Here is a 22,628-nt window from a genome sequence, read left to right as displayed (position 1 = left end):
AGAAAGAGTAGGTGAAAGAGGGAGGTAAAGAGCAAAATCAAGAAGCTATAACAGAAAATAAAGACGTGTTTATATAAAACTTGTATCATAAAAGTGGTAACAAACAGAATAGGTAACTTCTATAACTACAATATTTTAATGCAAATGATGTAAAAATAATGTCAGCAGTATTTTATACAAAGATTTTTTTTATTAAAAGATTCTGTTTATTTATTTGCGAGAGAGCGTGAGTTGGGGGGAGGGGCGGAGGTAGAGGGAGAAGCATGCTCCCCACTGAGCAGGGAGCCGGACACAGGACTTGATCCCAGGACCCCAGGATCATGACCTGAACTGCAGGCAGATGCTTAACCAACTAAGCCACCCAGCCACCCCTAGAAACGTTTATTTTAAATTGACTAGAAAAAGAATCTTTAGAGAGCAATCAGGTAACATCCACTAAAAATGTCTATGTTTTGATCCATAATCTTCACTGCCTGAAATCTAGGGGAAGAGTCAAGTAAATTGTGGCACTGCTCATGCCGTGGAATATTAGAAAGCTATTAAAAAGACTGAATTGCAGCTACACAAGTTGACTTAAAGGGATTTCCACCAGAAAATGCTGGGTGAGGTAAGCATGATGCAGAAAAATACATGCAGTATGATCCCATCTTCAGAAGAAAAGGACATGAACTTGTATAAAATGCATGTGTATAAACGTGTGTGTATGGACGTATTTATAAAAAGAGGGTTACATGAGCATTGGTAAAACTATGAAAGGATACAGACATGAAACAGCATGGTTTCTTTTATTTTTTTTTTATTTTTTTTTTCACCAACTGTTTATTTTCCGTCAACCTTTTCCATTTCTATTTCCATTTTGTGTGCCTTTGTGGAAGACCAGCTTAAGACCACTCAGTGGTTGTTCCTACCCATTCAGTGGCCTGAGCAGTGGGAGCTGCAGACCAGTCTTCAGTGGCCAGCTGGGCGCTCCAGTCTTCAGTAGGGAACTGCTGAATAGGCACCGAGGGCACCTGCACGCCTTCAGACCAGCATGGTTTCTTTTAGCAGGTGGCTTATGTGAGAAGAGGGAGAAAGGGTAAGCCAAGAAAAAAAGGGGGAAAATACAGTAAAAACAACATTATATTTATGTATATGCACATGTATATGTACAATGTAGTATGTCTACCCAGTGCGTTTATATATTTTATATAAATTATATCTATGTCAAGTCATGGATCACTGTTTGTCTTATGATATCTACACGGAGAAAGAGAGAGAGAGATACAGAGAGAATGTCTTTTAAGAAAAAAGTAGTACAAACTGAGGGGTACCCCAGGCAGACCGGGGGTGAAACCACCAGCATATTGGGGGGATTACAAAGAGTTACAACACAGGGTGCAGTTACTTGGTATCAGTACCTGATACTCTTGTCACATATCACTATAAATGTAGGCGGGGTGAGTGATTTTTCTTTTCAAGCTGACTGATATTTCTTAAGAAATTTAGGGCCCATAACCTGGCATGGTTATTAGCAGGAGGAAAGGTTTCCTTTCCATGGGAAGATGTTAATCTTCAGGTGCAGACTGTCTGGTTCATTACATCCTGTGACATCACAAGCGAAAGAAGCAGGCGGCGGGGGCCGGGGGTGGGGGTCGGGGCCTGGGGCTGAACCAGCAGTGAGGAGCACTGGGGTGCACCTGCCCCCCCCAACTGCAGACCTGAACCAGATCACGTGACCCCTCAAATCTCAATCCCGCTTGCAAAAGAGAGCAAATACTTGCTGCCTTGGAGGAAGTGCGTGCAAACAGCCCAGAAATTCTAATCAAGAACCTTGATACAAGCATGCTAGTGACAGGACATACTATTCTGTTCCCCTACTTCCCATCAGCTTCCTGAGTTAAAGTCCTTTTTTTTTGGTCGTCTTGAGCAATGGAAATACCTTTCATGGGTGTAGAAATGTTTGTTAAATCAATTCTATTTATTTTCTCCTGAATGTCACACCTACCACTGTCACAGTCATAATTAAATCTAACCGCAATTAAAATGTAGACTAACCATTGTCAGCCTGAAAAGTGGGCTGAGAGGCAGGACAGATCGAGCCACTCTGAGCCATTCTGATTTCACAGGGTGAGAGAGCCTAAAACCATATCCAGACGAGTGCATAGGAGAAATGGTCAAGAGATGACATTGGACAAAGAGAATAGGGAATAAGAAAGAAAGCTTTGGACAAAGCCACTGGAATAATTGAGGATGACCCTTTCCACGAAGTCTACTTTGCTGTTAATGAAAAATAAACAGCCTATTACCAGCTCTCAGCCAAGATGGTGGGAGGAGGTGGAAAGCCAGCCTGCGGTGGTTGGGCACACGCTCTCGAAAGCAGGCTGTGCTCTCAGCTCTGCCACGTTCTAGCCAGAAATTCCTTAACTTCTCTGTCCCTCAGTTTCTTCATCTGTGTAATGGAGATGATGAGGATGATGACGGTATCACCTACAACTGCAAGCTGTTATGAAGATAGAGTGAACAAACAAGCATAACGCATTTCCTACACTGCTCGCACACAGTAGGTGCTCTGTGTTAGCCCTTTCTTTTAGAAGAGAGAAGTAAGCACACTACACTAGGATCTCTGAATCTTTTTCCCTGAAGGTAGATAAAATATTCAAATATTTGGAACAAGAGGAGAAGGAAAAAAAAAAGCACATAATGTTTACAAAATGCCTATAAAAAGTCCCTTCTTGTCCAGGAAGTTTGCTTTTTTGTTATATAGTGCTTTTTTATTAGAGAATAGTGTCCCAAATGTGGAGAGAAAATTGGTATTGCACCTGCCTTAGAAGAGGAAAGAGGGCATGCTGGGATGGCCCCAGGGGCTACCACTTCTGACGCGGGTGAGGTCATGAAAGAGCTCAGAAAATCACCTCCCTGGGCTCAGTTCTGATCTGTGGGCAAAATTCTTTCCATCCTTCTGTTAGTCCAAGTGAACTGAATGGGCTCAGAATTCCTGGACTGCTCAGACATTCCAAGTGGTGTCCCCTTGGCACAGAGCGCAGGCAATGTCTGAATGTTGTTCAGCTCTGTCTTGAGCAGGAAATGAGGGGACCAAAAAGCCCCTTTGCCTGGGCTCTGGAACTTCCACTTCCTGGTATCTGAGACTTCTATCTCATCCTGCATGAAGTAATGGAGGTGAGGCCTAGGTCAAAGCAGGGGGTGGGTTTTAAATTTTGGCAAACCTAAAACAAGGCCAACTCTGATAGGTAGAATTGAACATTAACTTTCTGGAGTTAATTAGGCAATGAGTATCAGATTCCTTTAAAATATTTATACTCTTTCATCCAGCAATCCTATTTCTAAGAATGTATCCTGAAGAAAGAGTAGATATGCACATTCTTAAGTATCACTCAAGGATGTTCATTGCAGTATTGTTTTAATCATAAAAAACTTGGAAGCAATTTATACATCCAAAACCAGGTTTTAAATAAATTAGGATTCATGTGTTTCATGGGCTCCTATGGAGTGACTAAAAATCAAGATACAGAAGAATGTTTACTGGCATAGGAAAATGTTCACAATTTACTGGCAAGTACATTCTGCAGAAAGCCTCAGTGATAGCTAGAGGAATCAAAGCTAATTAACCCCTCCCTGACCCATGCATTTTAGCCTATAGAAAGGAGCACTTCTAATGCTGAAAAGTGCTAGGTGTAGTAGAGTGGACAGAAAAGGGTCAGCTCTGGGGATGCCCGGGTGGCTCAGTGGGTTAAGCATCTGCCTTCGGCTCAGGTCACAATCTCAGGGTCCTGGGATCGGGTCCCGCATCAGGCTCCTTGCTCAGCGGGGAGCCTGTTTCTCCCTCTCCCTCTGCTGCTCCCCCTGCTTGTGCTCTCTCTGACAAATAAATAAATAAAATCTTAAAAAAAAGAAAAAAGAAAAAAAGAAAAAAGAAAAGAGACAGCTCTGCTCCTGGACTGGATGCTCTCAAATTTCTGGTATTCTCTCCCAGGATGGACATGATGTAAACAACACCAACTCCCCCCATAGACTACCCTGGGCTCTGCATTTCCATGAGGGAAGCAGAATTTTCCAGCACGGTGATCCTACCTTTGGCCAGAGCTCATCCAATGCAGTGTCATCCACATCTCTGCACATGTGTTGTCCATACTCCTGTCCATGTTAAGTAATGCCTATAGGACCAGAAATACACAAACACACACATACACAACATATTAATGGTGTTTATCTCTGGGTGGTGGGATTCTGAATAATTTTTATATTCTCCTTATGCATTTGTTATATTTCATATAGCAAGCATATAACTTTTGTAATGGGGCACAGAGGTAACCCACTAATTTAAAGCTATGCCATGGGCTGATCCTAAAGCAAGATCATTGCCCCAAGAAAAGAAAGGGTCCTGAGTTTGCCTCTAACCTACAGTGTGACCATGGGCAAAGTCATTCACTTCACCTTCCGAGCCACAATTTCCTTGTTTTTAAAATGAGGCAGCGGAAACAAGTAATTCATAAGGTTCCTTCTACCTTTGGCAGTCTTGATCCAAGAAGTTTGCTTTTTTTAAGGGTGAAGAGCAGGAGGGTGGTTATAGAAGACCTTGAGAAGCTCAGAAGCTCTCAGGTGTGTAAGTGGGAAGGTGGAAAATCAAATCAATCAAACTAAAAGCTAGTTGCAGTGTCTGAAATTTCTGTTGTAATTTTTTCTTTAGAGCACACGTTGCATTTCTAGGAAAAATCTCGTCTCTTATTTGCGAGACAGGAGTGACTTACAAGGACTAGTTGTCTATCAAGCAGGTGCACGTGTGTTCACTCAGAAGCTCCCCCCCCCGCCCAAGGGTGGTAATTAAACTAAAGGAGACTTTAAATTCACGTGAACTTTACTGCGATAGGATTCACTCGTCAATCGGGTGAACGTTATGAAACACATCCTTCTGATTTGTTCTAAGTACACGTTCTGAGGAGTGAAGGGACCCCTGACTGTTCCCTGTCCTCAGTGTCAGCACAGTGCTATGACAGACCATCCAACCAGGTTGTCTTTAAAATGGCTTTGGCAAAGTCTCGTAGAAACAGAACATCTCCACATAAATATTTCTCAAGTGTGTTTGTATTAGCAAAAACAATATTTTTTGAAGATTTTTATTTGTCTGAGAGAGACACAGTGAGAGAGGGAACACGAGCAGGGGGAGTGGGAGAGGGAGAAGCAGGCTTCCCGAGGAGCAGGGAGCCCGATGCGGGGCTCGGTCCCAGGACCCTGAGATCATGACCTGAGCCGGAGGCAGATGCTTAATGACTGAGCCACCCAGGCGTCCCAGCAAAAACAACATTTAAGGGCTTTACAGAAACGTTAAATCTTAAAAAAACATCTTGTACCAGGTAAAAGAAATTACCAGCTTGAAACGATGATAGGGAATCCAATGACCTCTGCTGTCAATTTTCTACAGCTATTTTAAAAATGACATTTCCTCTTTTTTCAGTATTTCTAAATATACTTCACACTGTCGTAATAACGTTCACTAAAAATTTAAAAATCACTCACTGTCCCACTACCTCAACCATTTATTTTTCTATGTTACTTTCCAGGCCCTCTCTGTGTGTGTATATAATTTTTATGTAGTTGTAGTCCATAACTGACATAAGTTTGGGGGTCCTGCTTTTTTACATATCATGTTAAATCTGGGATTTTTCCCTGATGTTACCTCATAGTTTGTGTAAATGACCATTTATAATGACTATACTATCCCACCAAGTAAATATATACATGTGATTTTTTTTTTTAACATGCTTTATAATGTTCTCCAGGGAAAGCCTAATCCTTGGTAGCTACCTTTGTGATTTATAGGCTCTGGGAAAACCCAAAACCTTCATCTGTTGCTAAAATTTACCCAACAGTGATTCGATCCTTTGTGCAAAGGCTTCCTTGCCTTTTCTGTAGGGTGAAGATAGTTTGGACAAAGTCAATATTTGTAATCCCTAACATCTATAGTACTAACTGGTTTTTATCAGTTTATGTTTCCCCTCCTGACAGGAAGGCTAGGGAAGAAGAGAATGTTGCAGGAAAGAGAAAGAGAAAGAGAAAGAACTCATGTACCCCAAAGATACTTAACCTGCTTTAAAACATTCCCTAATGTTCCTTCTAAACACCATTCCCTTGGGACTTGAGAGGCACCCAGTATCATTGTCTGCATTTTTAGATGGAGAAGTGGAAACCACTGAGGTTAAATGACTGGCCAAAGGCCAAAATGCCAACCTGTGGAGGGGTCAGCCCCAAAATTCCCACCTATTGGCTCATTGCACTGAAGTGGTCTCCCGTGAGGGCCTTTACAGCCATTCATCCTGAGGCACCTCGACTCCCACAGTTGGGTGACCTCCTTAAAGCTCACCAAGGAAACTTCCAAGGGCTCAGGCCACTCCACTGGTGGTTTCCAGGACCGTACTCGGCTCCTGCTCTCCATCACTACCCCTCCCGTTAAGCCAGAAAACCAGGCTACTCCAAGAGTGAGAGGGCATCTGTCCACTTCCGTTCAGGGGTAGCCTATCCTTCCCTTTATGCCCACCTCCAAGCCCAGCCACCAAGAAGAATGGAATAGTATGTGACCCCTACAGGACCTTTGACGAAAGGAAAATGTGCTTGGCAAGGTAGTGTACTATAGTGCGAAACACACAGGATCTCAGTGGGCTTGACTCCAGGTTATTCTCAGGGCCTCAGCTAGCCCGAGTGGTGCCTTGGATCATAGGAGGAAAGCGTGCCTCCTCTCGGTGGGTGCTGCCCTGCTGGTTTGTGGCTTGGCAGTAGATCACAGGCTGGCTTTCAACCTTGATTTATCCCCTTGGCTGGGTGCCTCTGTGGGCAGTGATTGACTTACACAACTATCTGTGGGTGTCATACCCATCCTTTACTGTTAGGTGACTTGAGAAGTTGCTTAGCCTTTCTGAGTCTTGGTCTCCCCATCTATAAAACAGGCAAAATAATAGCACCTTCCTCCAAGTTCCTCAGGTTAAATGAGAGACAGCTTGTAAACCACCTCACATGGTAGCTCTCTCCTAGGACGCAGGCCTTCAATAACACGGTAGCCCTCCTTATTAGCTGTTTAAGTTGTGGCGTGGCTTTAGAAGACAAGAAAAGCCTACATTATACCATCCTCTCTTGAGAAGCCTGATTTGCCTAGCAATGTATTTTGTAAATGGAGGACAATTATGAAAAGGGGAGGTGAGATTCATTATAGATTATTTGTTATTTTAGCATGTTATTGTTATCATTCTTTCTGGTTGCATCATCTGAAGTAGGCATATCTGATATGGAATTTCTAATTACATGTTGAGTGCAAGAAAGGATAATTTATAGTCCACACCCTGACACACCTATGCCTCTGGAGCATACTTGCAATCTTGTTGGATGTCTTGGGCATTGGGACAGTCAACCTCATTCAAGGTATTAATCAGTGAATTCTTGTTTTACTGTTGTATGGTCAAGTGAGAGATACAAGTGAGTAATTCAGGAGCAAGCACTGAGGAATGTCTGATTTGCATAGGCACAGAAATGAGCCTTTTAGGCTGGGTTTAAAAAGGAAGGAAGAAAAAAAAGGAGCCATTGAGTAGTTCTTAGGCCAGGTAAAGTCCCAGCGTGCTCAGTCAGCAGCTCTGATGTCCACTCTCTAGGACCAGACCAACTGCCTTCTTTTATAAAACCATTTTGGTGGGAAGAGGACATTTATAATTTAGCCCTGGGAGATTTTTAAAAATTTCCTGGGGCACCTGGGTTAAGCATCTGCCTTTGGCTCAGGTCATGATGTCAGGGTCCTGGGATGAGTTCCACATAGGGCTCCCAGCTCCATGGGGTGGGGTGGGGGGGGTTGCTTCTCCCCCTCTCCCTCTGCCCCTTCCCCTGCTTGTGCTCTCTCTCTCTCTCTCAAACGAATAAATTTTTTTAAAAAAATTTCCTGATAATAAATAGAATAGTGGCGTGTGCGTGCGTGCGTGCGTGCGTGCAGGTGTGTATTTACAATCACTGGAGGGCAAGAACGAATTCTCAGCTTACCTAAAAGTGGAACATTGGTCTTTTCTAGGTGAACTCACATATCTCCCAGGGAGTATATCTTTCATAATTTTAGCGTAACTGCTTCGAAAGGACGTCTATAATCCATAAATAACTCTGTGGCTCTCTTTGCCTGGAATCTTTCTTTCAACTTTTACCAAGGAATATTTATAATCAAATAATTACACTGCGTTTTCAAACAAGCAACTGTAAAAATATCACTCAAGAACTCCTTTCAGATTTTGGGAGGAGCCCATTTCATTCACAAAACAAAGCAACAATAACAACAAAAAACACAATAAAACCTTAACAGAAAGAAAGCAATTAAAGACTTGGTGACTCAGTGTTAAAGTGATGGAAAATCAGGTTGTTTCCAGTTATTAAGGCCCCTTCCTTCCTGTTTCTCAGAACTGAATGAGCTGGGACCAAGTGAGGGGAGGACAGTGATAGTGTGTATGCATGTGTTTGTGGCAGGATGCCCTACCTGAGCCAAGACTATTCAGACTGAGCTGTTTGCAGGCTGCCAACTCTTTCATTTTGCAGAGGTGAATGCTGGAAAGCACTTGCCTTTTGAGAAAAAAATTTTGTTTGCTTGGGAGAGGCATGGGGGAGGGATAAAGAGGGAGTCATAATATCCTTCTGTCTCATTTGGTGCCCTCCCCTCGTCCCCCCTCCAACACTCACACAGGTTCCATTGGCCAGAAAGGCTGGTCTGGAGCCAGAAACCCAAGGATGTGGTTTCCAAGCATGGGGGGCTTTAGGAGCCCAGATGACAACCATGGCACAGGGGTGGTGATAGTCTGCCTTTCCACCTTCACTTTGCTGCAAAAGTCCACACAGCTTTTTCATTTAGACTCAGGGCAGCCTTATGCTAAGTGTATTATGCTTAAGAAGTATATGCATTAAAAAGGCATTATGCTAAGCAAAATAAGTTAGACAGAGAAAGACACATACTGTTTGATCTCACTTCTATGTGGAATCTAAAAAAGCCCAACTCATAGAAATGGTGAGTTGAGTGTTGTTACCAGAGGCTGGAGGGGTGGGGGAAATAGGAAGATACTGGTCAGAGTATGTAAATGTCCAGTTATAAGATCGGTAGGTTCTGGTGGTCTAATGTGCAGCACGGTGATTACAGTTAATGATACCATATTATATACTTGAAAGTTGTTAGAGAGTAGATCTTCAATGTGGTCACCACAGAGAAGAAATGGTAATTAGGTGAGTTGATAGAGGTATTAGGTAACCCTATGGTGGTAATTGTTTTGTAATACATATGTGTATCAAATCAACAGGCTGTATACTTTAAACTTACACAATGTTATATGTCACTTATAGTTCAAGAAGGCTGGAAAAAAAGACAAAATGGGGACACCTGAAAATCAGAATGTATGATTAAATTGCTTGGCTGTTCATCTCTGCTTACCTATCAAAACCACTTGGGAAATATGTTCAAATTACAGAGGTTCAAGCTCCATCCTATTCCTATTCAATCAGAATTTTTGGGGGGTAGAGCTATGTTTAAAATTTTTCTCACGTGATTCTGATGTGTACCAAAGTTAAGAATCAGTCAGTGCCCTGAACCAAACCCACAACTGGGGGCACCTAGCTGGCTCAGTTCGTAAAGCATGCGTCTCTTGATCTCAGCGTTATGAGTTCAAGCCCACATTGGATGTGGCTCCTACTTGGGGGGGAAAAAATCCCCCACCCCTAACAATTGTAGTTAAACCCCAAGGAGACAGGGGCCTATGCAGAAAGCAGGAAATGCCCTCTAGTGGCCAAAAGAAGCCATCCTCCATTCTGTTGGCCCTGGGACCCGGGGCAGAGTTAGAGAGATGGGAAGATGAATGTCTATTATAAACCACATTATAGACTTATAATTGTACCAATATGCCCTGAAACTTAAAGCATAAGATCTGTAAGGGCAGGAACCACTTATTCTTGTCTAGTCCATGACGGTGCCTAGTAGATGGTGTATATAGTGCCTGGGCCATTGTGGTGTAAGGCCTAAAAATAAGGCTCAATATTATACGCTGCCTTAACATCTGGTAAAATCGGGCAGACTGCAAATGGCCTAATTGCAAGTTCCTTGCCCTATTCTGCTCTCAAGGATAAGGTCTCTTAGGCAAACAACAATCCTTATCAAATGGACCAGACATAGTTTCCGCGTATCCCTAAGTAGCAGGTTCTTTGACAGCGTGTGGAATTATTTAAATGAGCCAATCCCATCCTCCCACAGGAACCAGCGGCCCTCACCCTCTTCTCTTCCTGGGTGCAATCCCTCTGTGGTATGTGGTGTCCTCCTCCCGGGGCTGTGACTCTATGTGACTAATAAACTGCTCTCAATCTCATCTGTCCAGTGTAGGCTTTTGTGTTTGCTACCCCCCCCGCCCCCCCCCCCACTATAATCCTAGGGTGAAAATCCCCTCCCTTACCATTAGGGTAAAAAGACACAATAGAAACATCCATAGAGGGCATTCAGTAAATATGTGTTAAATGAATGAGTGATTAAGACCAGAGGGATCTCAAGCTTAGCTATCTCCATTTTATTTATTGTCCGTTTGCATAAACTCTCAAAGTGATCATAGGCCCAAATGAATAATCAGGGTAACACATTTGTAGGATGTTAGGGCTGGAAGAGATTTTAGAAATTGTCAGGATTAACTCTGTCATTTTATTTCTACAAGACCTATTGCCCGGACAAGCCCACAAATTCCTCAAGGACTACATTTTATTTATTCTTATATCCTCTCAAAGTAGAACAGAACTGCTGTATAGTATATGTTTGATAAATAGATGAATGAATTTGCAGAGATTAAGTGAATTTCCCCGGAACGCCTGCTAGTTAATGGCACTGCGAGGACTCCATTCCAGGGGTCAATTCAACAGATATTCATCAAATGTCTTCTATGAGATACAATATCTGGCGATATGTGCCCCAGGTATGAAGGGGGATTTGAGGAAGAGCTATTAAGATGAGAAAGACATTGCCCCTGCCCTCAAAGAGCATACACTCTATAACCATGCTGTCCAATCTGGTAACTGCTAGCCATATGTATTTAAATTAAAAATTAAAATCCAGGGGCACCTGGGTAGCTCAGTCAATTAAGCGTCTGACTCTTGATTTTGGCTCAGGTCATGATTTCAGGGTCATGAGATCCAGCCCTGTGTTGGGCCCCATGCCCAGTGTGGAGCCTGCTTAAGACTCTCTCTCCCTCTCAAAAAAAAAAAAAAACATAAAAATAAAATTAAAAACCATTAGGACTACATCAAAATAAGAAGTTTTTGCACAGTGGAAGAAACCACTGACAAAACAAAAAGGCAACCTTCTGAATGGGAGAAGATACTTGCAAATGATATATCTGATAAGGGATTATTACTCAAAATACATAAAGAACAACACCAAAAAACCCCCAAATAATCTGATTAAAAATGGGCAGAGGACCTGAATAGACATTTTCCCAAAGAAGACATACAGATGGCCAACAGACACACAAAAAGATGCTCAACATCACTAATCACAGAAATGCAAATCAAAACCACATTGAGACATCATCTTATACCTGTCAGAATGGCTAAAATCAAAAAGACAAGAAATAACAAGTGTTGGCGAGGATATGGAGAAGAAAGGGCCCTTGTGCACTGTTGGTGGGGATGCCAGTTGGTACAGCCACTGGGAGAAATAGTATGGAGGATTCTCAAAAATGTAAAAATAGGATTACTATATATATGATCCAGTAATTCCACTACTGGGTATTCACCCAAAGAAAATGAAAACATTGATTCAAAAAGACATATGTATCCCTATATTTACTGCAGCATTATTTACAATAGTCAAGATATGGAAGCATCCCAAGTGTCCATCAGTAGCTGAATGGATAAGGAAGATGTGTTGTTATGTATCTACAATGAAATATTGCTCAGCCATAAAAAAGAATGAAATCTAGCCATTTGCGACAACATGGATGGGCCTAGAAGATATAATGCTAAGTGAAATAAGTTAGAGAAAGACAAATATCATAGGATTTCACTCATATGTGGAATTTAAGGAACAAAGAGACAAAAAAACAAACACAAAAACAAAGACTCTTAAATACAGGCACCTGGTGGTTGCCAGAGGGGAGGCAGGTGGGGGAATGGGTGAAATAGATAAAGGGAGTTAAGAGTACGTGGATGGGAGCATACACTTATCTTGATGAGCACTGAGAAGTGTATAAAGCTGAGGCATTATACTGTGTACCTGAAACTAATATAACCCTGACTGTTAATTAGACTTCGATTTTAAAAGTTAAATTAAAAATTCAGTTACCCAGGGACGCCTGGGTGGCTCAGTTGGTTAAGTGTCTGCCTTCAGCTCAGGTCGGGACCCCGTGGTCCTGGGACTGAGTCCCGCATCGGGCTCCCTGCTCAGTGGGGAGCCTGTTTCTCCCTCTGCCTGCCGCTCCCCCCGCTTGTGTGTTCCCTCTCTCTCTCTCTCTCTCTCTCCCCCTTTCTGACAAATAAATAAAATCTTAAAAAATAAAAAAATTCAGTTGCCCAGTCACACTAGCTATGTTTCACGTATTGAATCGCTACATAGTAGCTAGTGGGTACATGGGTGGATGGCACAGATACAGAACATTTTGATCACTGCAGAAGTTCTACGGAATAGCACTACTATAGAAGGAAAGATGTAATGAAACCTAAAACCATAATATGAAGCAGAAGATAACAGAGGTACCCATTAATGCCATGGGCCAAAGGAGGTGGTTTCAGGATCAGCCCCCCCTTAGATTCTAAGTCCTCTGAGGACAAGGACTCTGACTCCTAGCGCTTGGCATAATACCTGACCCGTAGAAAATGCTTAACCCAATTTATTGAATGAAAATAAACTACCTGCCGAGGTGGTGTTTTTTTCCTCTAACATTAGAAAAATAGGAAAGGGTAGGGAATAGCAACCTATCTGCAGCCCAATGCTGTAAAATGTTAAAATTTTCTATATCTAATTCAGGGCTTGTATTTGTTTTAGGAAACATGCAGCTCTAATTACTTCATTTCAAGCGCTAAGAAGTATTCTCTTGTGTTAAATGTACCACAATTCATTTATTCTACTTTTGATGGAAATGTGTCCTGTTTCAAATTTTTACAATTAACAATAAGGCTATAATGAGTACTCCTGTGTTTTTCTTCTGCAAATATTCAGAGTTTATTCCTAGAAGTAGTGTTGAAGTAGTATTGCTAGGGGTTATTCATACCGCAAAGTATTCTAAATATTGACAAGTTGATTTCCAACGGGACTGACCAATTTATATTCCCATCAGCATTGTATGAATGTTCTCATTGTTCCCCATTCTTGTCAACACTCAGTACTATAGGCTTTTATTCTTTGCCAATCTGATGCAGTGTAGTATTTCCTAGGAAGTTGAAAACATAAGAACAAGGTAAAAAATGCCTACCCTGTTATAATCCTGCCATTGGGGTATGAGGAGAACACCAGTTATTGGCTTTTTGTGTTGCGATGAGAAAATTGGCACTAGGACCAAAGCAGTGGCTAATTTTTAAATAAGCAAAGCTAGGCAAGAAGAGTATAAGACAGTTTTACCACCCAGTACCTTCTAGCTACTGCTAGGCATCGGGCCAGGAAACTTTTAAATAGGATTTGGAAATCAGAACATGTTCAGCATGTTTTCAGTGTGTTATATATTCTTCCTAATATAAACAATGTATTTTCTCATGTGTCCTATTAAAAGCATTCCAGGTTCCCTAGCTTTCCACTTCTTTGTCTCAAGCCAATTTCTGATGGAAGAAATTACTGGAAAGTGAGGAGCTGTGTAAATTAGATATCTATTGGTGGGAAATCTTAGCAATCTGAAGGATTGTCAGCTTAACAAGAGGCAAGGTAATGAGTACAGACCGCATCTTGAAATATTTGCTCATGGCTAATTCATGTAGATACTTTAAATGCTTGAAGCACAGAAAATAATCCCATAATTTAGGGACATATTACTATTTCATCTTGTAGAGATGATTCTAGCTAATGCCCAAGAAACTAAAATGAACCTGTATGGAAGGGCTTTAGAGCCTGGGGCAGTGGGAAACACCCATGGCTCCATTTCCTCAAAGTGGTTCTTTGATGGAAATAAAGTATTTCTTAGCAACCTTTCATTATGGCTGGCATACTCATGGGAAATTTGAGATAATGCGAATTCTACTCTCAGAGTTATAACTTCAACTTTTTTAAATGATACAAGATCTGAGAATATTTTTCTTGCTTCTTCATGTGAACTACAGAATTGTGACAGAGAAAGGAGATCAGTTAGATCTGAGCAGCCAACTCAGATCAGTGGAAATATTTGAAATGAAAGCTCAGATGAACCAATTGTGTTCTATTTTACTAATCGGAATCCAACAGTTGGTTGTCCTTTTCAGAAAGGAAGATTTAGGTCACCTATGGTGTTCTTTCCCAAAACCTATTTGTGGATGGCAGCACTTAGAAAAATTATATCTTCTTAAAATAATCCACTCTGCTCATTCCAAAAAGCAGGCTGTCAATTTCCTCCATGATTTTTAGAAGTTGCAATGAAAAGGCAGCTCCTACAGTAGAGCAGATGACACTGACAAGCTAATGGACATTTTTCCTCAGGAGATGGAGAGAAAAATATATTTAAATTATAGTTCCTTTGAAGATGCATGCCATCTAGTTGTTACATGTACAAATTAAAGGCTAAAAATGTGATATTAAAGTTAAGAGTTTAGGCTATAGTTAAACTACATGATTCAATTTTTATTTATTTTTTGCACCACTGGATGATTTTATTTATCCATTTCATATCCTTATTTCATCATCTGTATAATAGGGAAAAACTGTTCTGAGAATGAAACATGATCATAACTTAATAATCATTTATTAAATTCCTTCAACTCTCCAGGCATTTATCCTGGGCGCTGAGGATGGCATGATAAATAAAGCAGTGTTCCTGTTCTCTCAGGCTTAATTCTAGTGGGGGAAATGGCCCACAGTAACAAATAAATGAGATTATTGTAATTGCCTTTAAAGAGTGCAATTTTAGAATGGGTAGTCTGGGAAGCAGGTGACAAATGTCTGAGCAGGTGACCTCTGAGTTGAGGTGTGAATGATAAGGAGCAAGTTCTGTGCATGGGGGGTGGGGGGAGAAGGGTTCAGGCAGAGGGAAGAGCAAGATCAAGCCTGAGGTTGGATCCAGCAGGGCATGCTCAAAGATCAGAAAGCAAGCCACCACGACTACTGTGGTAGACAGAGTGAAAGAGGCAAGGCAGACCATGGCAAGGAGGTGGGGTTTATTCTCTGTGCCATGGAAAACTACTAGAGTGTTTGTGTTTTGAAAAGACTGTTTAGGTTACTGTGAGAAAATACATTTCCGGAAGCAAGGAGAAATACCAGTAGGAGATCCCCGCAGTCATCCACCATGGAAAATGGTGGTTTGGTCTGGGGGTGGCAGTGTCTGGGATGGAGACAAGTGGGCAGACTTAGAATATATTTTGGAGGCAGAACTCTCAGGATATGGTGATAGATTAAATATGAGAACATTTTCAAAAAGGAAACCATGATCACTTGTAGGCTTCTCGTTTGATCAGCCAGGCAGTTGGCTGGGACAGTTATTAGCCTATGTATTCTCTTTAGCCCAAACACTCCCTTCTGTACTGTGCTTTGCGATGGCAAGACTGGACATCTGTAAACTAGCCCTCTGCCTTACCAGCTGCCCCGCGTTAGGTCCCGCCAGTGGGGAGGAAGAAGAGGAGGAAGAAGGGATTGGCTCCTCCCACGTGCTTCCGGTTCTTGAGCACCGTGAAGCTTCTTCCCCTGTTCCCCTGGCTGCACCTTGTTCCCCCTGGTGGCAACAGTTGACTGCAGGTTGCGGCTTTTCCACCCTCTGCGGAACGAACTTCATCCTGCCCTCCGCAGAGAGACAGCAGCACCAGCCGAACAGAGCCCCCTCCTCAGAGGTCAGAGGCTCAGCTCGGCAGGGCACCCCTCCTTTACTTTTCTAAATAGTAATCATTCCAATCTCCTTCCTCTGTTCCCTCAGCCCTAAGGGAAATAGCTGCTTCCTGCACACTCCATACTTGAGAGGCCTCTTTTCACCCTTTCAGTTAGCAACTTTATACCTAGTTTCAAGCTAACAACTTTACACCTAGTTAACAATTGTCTATTCAAATACCGCTGCGGTTTTTGTCTTCCAGTGTGACTTTGAGGGGTCATTGGGGTTTCCACTCACTGACATCAGGAAGACCGGGAAGGAAGAGCTGGAGAGTGAGGGTGAGTGAGGGTCTGAACACGGAGGCGCCTTCGAGGTGGATACAAAAGCTTGGCAAAAATCAGGAAAGTATTCTGTGGAAATTAACTGGTTATATGAAAGTTACAATAAAGAATTATTGTATATTTATAATTATTTGTAAATTATGAGCTACTTTATATCAGCAGGATTTCTAATAGACTTATGAACACACACACACACATATACACATTACACACACCTCTTTTCCAGAGATCCAGTTGTTAAATATTTACCAGCACCACTGTAAAAACACATATACACAAAAATTTCATTAAAATGTCATAAAATACTTATATTTACTATTATCTGATGCTCTCTAATATTTTATATTCTATTTCATTTAAAAAATCCACATTGCCACACTCCAAATTGATTTCACCACCACCTGCCAAAGGTTCAGGGACTGCAGTTTGGAAAATCCTGCTTTAGAGGGCTCCAAGAACAGGTGCTGAAGTTATTTTTTTTTTAAGTTTTTATTTTTAAGTAATCTCTACACCCAACATGGGGCTCAAACTCACATACCTGAGACCAAGAGTCACATGCTCCACCGACTGAACCAGCCAGGCGCTACCTGAATTTACTTTTTGAAGAGATGTTCTCAAGGATGGTGGTCAAATGTCTGTTTTTGTTTTGTTTTGTTTTGTTTTGTTTGTTTTTAGCAATCTCTGTATCCAATGTGTGGCTTGAACTCACAAACCTGAGATTAAGAGTCTCATACTCTTCCAACTGAGCCAGCCAGGTGCCCTTCAAATGTTCTTTTTATATTCAGAGCTTAACAACAGCAAAAACTCAAAAAATATGAGACAGAAAATTAAACACACACACATCAAGGCAGAACTAGAAATCTGAAAGCCTGGGCTTTACAATACCTGCTCTGAAGACAAGCTATGCAGCTTTGTAATGGCACTAAGAGTATATGCCTGTATTTCAGCTTTTCAGATGAAAGCCTTTTTCTACAATTAAAAGCCTGTTATTCCTTATGATGCTTACACTTCTCAATTATTTATATCCTTGGAGGTGAACACTGTGGGTAATTTTTTTAAAAATGCTGTTCATCTGCCCAAGTAGGTCAGGGATGTTGCTGGGATACTCACTATGCCTGTATTTGGTAAAAGAGAATTCGAAGTTTATAGAAAATGACAGTTGGTATGACTCCACTTGACCATATTGCTATAAGTATCTAAACATGTTAGACAACCATGGGTTATAAAAGGGATGAAGCGAACCAACTTTTTTGCAATTCACCTACATCAAGTAGACATTGTCATTAATGCATGTATAGACGTATAGTGCCTCTGAAAGTGGCCTTACCCCTTTAGGAGTTTTTGACAAGCCCTTGGGAGAGAATCCAACTCAGCTTCTCACAGCTGCTATGTGGCTTTTGACAATGTTAACAAGAAGGCCCTTTTAGGATTCTTATTGCTATAACAACCAATAGAGAGCCTCAACAAATGGAGAAGGTGGGTTCAAACTCTGAGGACTCACTTCTCATGTTGTCCAGGGTAATGGAATAATGATAATTGAGTACTGAAGACCCATACTGAAGGCAGAGAAAACAGAAGTACCTCTAAGTTTTTCCTAAATTCTGCCTAGAAACCTTACTAGGAAACAGTGAATCTTAACTTTCTGGGGTGATGGAAACATTTCAAAATCTAATGGAAAAAGTAGCCTCTCCAGAAAAAGTCCTTGCCCAATGAATTGTGCCCACAATTTCAGGGCATACACAGATCCTCCTGATGCCCATCCTGAGGTTAAGAACCCCTTGCCTTTTTGTTTTTTTTTAAGATTTTATTTATTTATTTATCTTAGAGTGAGAGGGAGTGTGAGCAGAGGGAGGGGCAGAGGGAGAAGCAGATTCCCTGCTGAGCAGGGAGCCTGAAGCAGGGCTCGATCCCAGGACTCCAGGATCATGACCTGAACCGAAGGCAGATGCTTAACTGACTGAGCCACCCAGGCACCCCTAAGGACCCCTTTCTTTTAGATGATAAACTTCAGGGTAGATAATCTAGAAGGAAGAATGGCAAATAAGATAGACCCTTCTGATAACATTAAAGACCCCTGGTCAAAGAAAATCTATCTTGTGAGTGCTGCTGATCCTGAATTATGTCTATCAGTGGTCCCTGTGCACAGAGATTACAATTCACAGTCAAAAGCATCAGCTAAGGTGCGCCTGGGGGGCTCAGTTGGTTAAGCATCTGCCTTCAGCTCAGGTCATGATCCTGGAGTCCCAGAATCAAGTCCCACATTGGGCTCCCTGCTCGGTGGGGAGTCTGCTTCTCCCTCTGACCCTCCTCCCTCTCATGCTCTCTCTCTCAAATAAATAAAATCTTTAAAAAAAAAGCATCAGCTAAGTACAACTGGATATTCTGTGCTGCCTCGGATTATCAGAAATAAGCAGGATGTAAGTAAATTAATAATAATGGTAGTAATGGTCTATATTCTGTCTGGGTTCGTCCATAGGCAAAGTTCATTGAAGACTTCTGTGAGAGAATTAGCCAAGAGAAAGTTTGCTATAGAAAGTTTGAAATACATAAAAATAAATTTGAAATGGATGAAAGACCTAAATGTGAGACAGAAAACCTTCAATACCCTAGAGGAGAACACAGACAGCAACCTCTTTGACCTCAGCTGTAGCGACTTCTTACTAGACACATTGCTGGAGGCAAGGGAAACAAAAGCAAAAATGAACTACTGGGACTTCATCAAGATAAAAAGGTTCTGCACAGCAAAGGAAACGATCAACAAAAGTAAAAGGCAGCCTATGGAATGGGAGAAGATACTTGCAAATGACATATCTGATAAAGGGTTAGTATCCAAACTCTATGAGGAACTTATCAAACTCGACATCCAAAAAACAAATAATCCAGTTAAGAAATGGGCAGAAGACATGAATAGACATTTTCCCAAAGAAGACATCCAGACGGCTAACAGACAAATGAAAAGATGCTCAACATCACTCATCATCAAGGAAAAACAAATCAAAACCACGATGAGATACCACCTCACACCTGTCAGAATGGCTAAAATTAACCACACAGAAAACAACAGATGTTGGCGAGGATGCAGAGAAAGGGGAACCCTCTTACATTGTTGGTGGGAATGCAAGCTGGGGCAGCCACTGTAGAAAAAGTATGGTGGTTCCTCAAAAAGTTGAAAATAGAACTACCTACGATTCAGTGATTGCACTACTAGGTATTTACCCCAAAGGATATAAAACTACAGAATCAAAGGAGTACAGTTACCCTGATGTTTATAGCAACATTATCAACAATAGCTAAACTACGGAGAGAGCCCAAGTGTCCACTGACTGATGAATGGATAAAGATGTGGTGTATATACACAATGGAACATTACTCAGCCATCAAAAAGAATGAAATCTTGCCATTTGCAACAACGTGGATGGAGGTAGAGTGTAGTATACTAAACAAAATAAGTCAGTCAGAGAAAAACAAATACCATATGATTTCACTCATATGTGGAATTTAGGAAACAAAACAGATGAACATATGGGAAGGGAAAAAAAAGAGCAAGGGAAGCAAACCATAAGAGACTCAACGATAGAGAACAAACTGAGGGTTGATGGAGGGAGGTGGGTGGGGGATGGGCTAGATGGGTGATGGGTGTTAAGGAGAGCACTTGTTGTGATGAGCACTGGGTGTTCTATGTAAGTGATGAATCACTAAATTGTACTCCTGAAACCAACATTACATTATGTTAGCTAACTTGAATTTAAATAAAAATTTGGGTTTGTGGGGAACCTAGGTGGATGGAAGAGACTATAGAATTCTGCCCCATGTGTAGACATGAAGCAGCACCAGAGCCTTTGAGCTTTCTCTCCCTTCATCCCCCCGGTAATCTATCAAGGCACCCAGTCTTTGATAGGGACATACCCTACATTTAACATAAAGTACTAGACAAATACAATTTTGAGACAAAGCCTCAGATTACTGTCTTTTAAGCCCCTCCCATATAGAAATAGTGGGAACTGCCACTGTCACCAATTTCAAGCTGAACCCTCAACCCTCCACCACTGGCCTGAGACTTCTAATGAAGACAAGAAATTCTTAACTACTCCTACTACCCTCAAAGGAAAAGCTGTAAATATGAGGGCAAGCCAAAGGCCAACATCTCAGCTTCTAAACTCATTCCAAGAGGAAAGAATTTACACAGAGTTAAATATTTCTACAGCAGAAACCGTTGAGACCTCTCTGGCTCTCTTTGCAAAACTCATTAGGAGTTTTGCATAGGAATCTAAATTTAGTAAGTTTTTCAATTCTGGGACCCCAGACCTGCTTAATAAACAGTTCACCTCAACTGGGGGGGAAAAAAAAAAAAAGCACAGAAGAGCTTAGGAACAAGAACACACCTGATAGGAAAGCTACCATCGTTATTCTTTGGTTCTGACCTACTGATGCATGGTGCCTCCCACGGTCTCTGGTTTGTTTGAATGTTTTAACATCAAATAACAATTTGGCACTGGGTGAGCTTGACGTTTTAGAAATCAAGATATTTTAGACTTCTAAATAAGTTGCCCTACTGGTTGTAAACCACAGAGTACAATGTGTGATGGCCATCTTCCCTCTCACTTATTATTTGAAGTGTCATGTTTTGGTTCCAGTCCATGGGTCTCAAGAAGGGTAGGAACTGTGTGGTAAGTGGATATATCTGGGAAACACTAAGAATAAATGTTATTTGAAAAATAGAAGTATTTTATCATGAATCCCTATCTCTGTGGTTCTGGAATAATAGGAAACACAACTGAACTTTGTGGTCTTATAAATAAATTGGCTCTTTACATTTCCAAGCAAATTTACCAGTGAAAATGGACAGTTTTATAAACATTTTTAATGATTATCTTATACCTTCTGTCTTTGTGTTTCTTTGTGAATCTTAAAGATCAGTGAATACATTGAAGTATGGACAATAAACGGCATTTGGGATTTGCTTTAACACTCTGAAAAGGGAAAATGTGCATAGTGGATAAATGAAACAAGATCAACAAATTGTTAAAGTTAGGTGACAGGTACATGGGACTTCATCACATGTTTATATTTGTTTGAAACTTCCAAATTAAGGGGTGCCTGGGTGGCTCAGTTGGTTAAGGACCCAACTCCTGATTTCGGCTCAAGTCATGATCTCAGGTTCGTGAGACTGACCCCATGTTAGGCTCCGTGCTGGGTGTGAGATTCTCTATCCCCGTCTCCCCCTCCCCCCTCACCACTCTCCCTTTCTTAAAAAAAAAAAAAAAAAATTCCAAATTAAAAAAAAGTCAGGCATGGAAATTTTCCAGTGATAAGAATTGACATTAAAATGCTCCTTAAAGTTGAAGGCATACAAAGAAGGTCATCTAACCAATCTTGCTGGTGTATTTGGTTAAAATGAAAAACAGACTGGTATTTTTTTAAAAAGATTTTATTTATTTGTAAGAGAGAGAGAGTGCACAATCAGGGGCAGTGGCAGGCAGAGGGAGAAGCAGGCTCCCTGCTGAGCAGGGAGCCCAATGCAGGACTCAATCCCAGGACCCTGGGATCATGACCTGAGCTGAAGGCAGATGCTTAAACGACAGCAACCCAGGTATCTCCAAATTGGCATTTCTAACAAAACATGTTTTAATAAATGAAAATGTCGACATAAATGGCTCTCAAAATTCTACTGATTTGTCAAGTCAAGTGGTAAAATGAAGGCAGGTTAGAGTAAGAGGGAAAGAAAAGCCAAATACATAGCATGAGGTGGTCCAATCTAACTCCCATGTCAAAAGTGATGTTATAGGAAAGGATGTTAGGAGATACAACTGATGGGAGAGAAAAGTTAGTGAAACTCAGTGAGAAAGTAGGAAGGGCATCCCAAAGAAAGGACATAAAGGAAATGAGAGAGAAGGTAGGGAAGGATGTAGGGTATGGCAAAGACAAACCATCAAAAACAGAGAAGAGGAAATCTTCAAGTTCTTGTCAAAGAAATTTCACACAAGCTTCTGCTTGATCTCACAATGTACTGCTCCCATTTCAGAAATTAAAATGATCTGCCATTTTGTGGTGACATCCATGCCTGGGAATGGAGTTCAGCACCTTGTCAACTCATATAAAGAAGATATTATGGAATTGAGGCAAATCCCTCAGAAAGTAGTTCCCTTTTTCATTCTCATGGAGCTTAGATAGAGGGGCTCAAGAAGCTTAGTTACTTAACCTGTGTTGAGAAACAGGATCCAGATGCTTTGGAGATTAATTAAAAGGGTCCACCCTGGGGTTCACAAAGAAAGGCTCAATCTTGCCAGGGCCTGGAGACTCATATTAGGAGCCCGTCCAGGACAAGACATGGTGCTGAGGAAGGCCT

The 22,628-nt window shown here is 41.4% G+C and overlaps 1 long non-coding RNA gene across 5 annotated transcripts in view; it reads right to left on the bottom strand.

Moving 5' to 3' along the window:
• Nucleotides 1-816: 816 nt before the first annotated feature.
• The window catches only part of LOC113921301, a 100,935-nt gene continuing 79,123 nt past the window's right edge, over nucleotides 817-22,628 (bottom strand). For all 5 annotated transcript variants that reach the window (XR_003519627.1, XR_003519630.1, XR_003519628.1 and 2 more), the window contains 3 exons: nucleotides 4,069-4,151; nucleotides 2,286-2,479; nucleotides 817-1,051 (listed from right to left, as the gene is read on the bottom strand). This is a non-coding gene — a long non-coding RNA (uncharacterized LOC113921301). The remainder of the gene's footprint in view (nucleotides 1,052-2,285; nucleotides 2,480-4,068; nucleotides 4,152-22,628) is intronic.

The sequence above is a fragment of the Zalophus californianus genome, chromosome 9 (assembly GCF_009762305.2).
Source record: "Zalophus californianus isolate mZalCal1 chromosome 9, mZalCal1.pri.v2, whole genome shotgun sequence".
Lineage (NCBI taxonomy): Eukaryota > Metazoa > Chordata > Mammalia > Carnivora > Otariidae > Zalophus > Zalophus californianus.
Note: the sequence above shows the minus strand (reverse complement) of the source record. Positions and strands in the feature narration are given on the sequence as shown.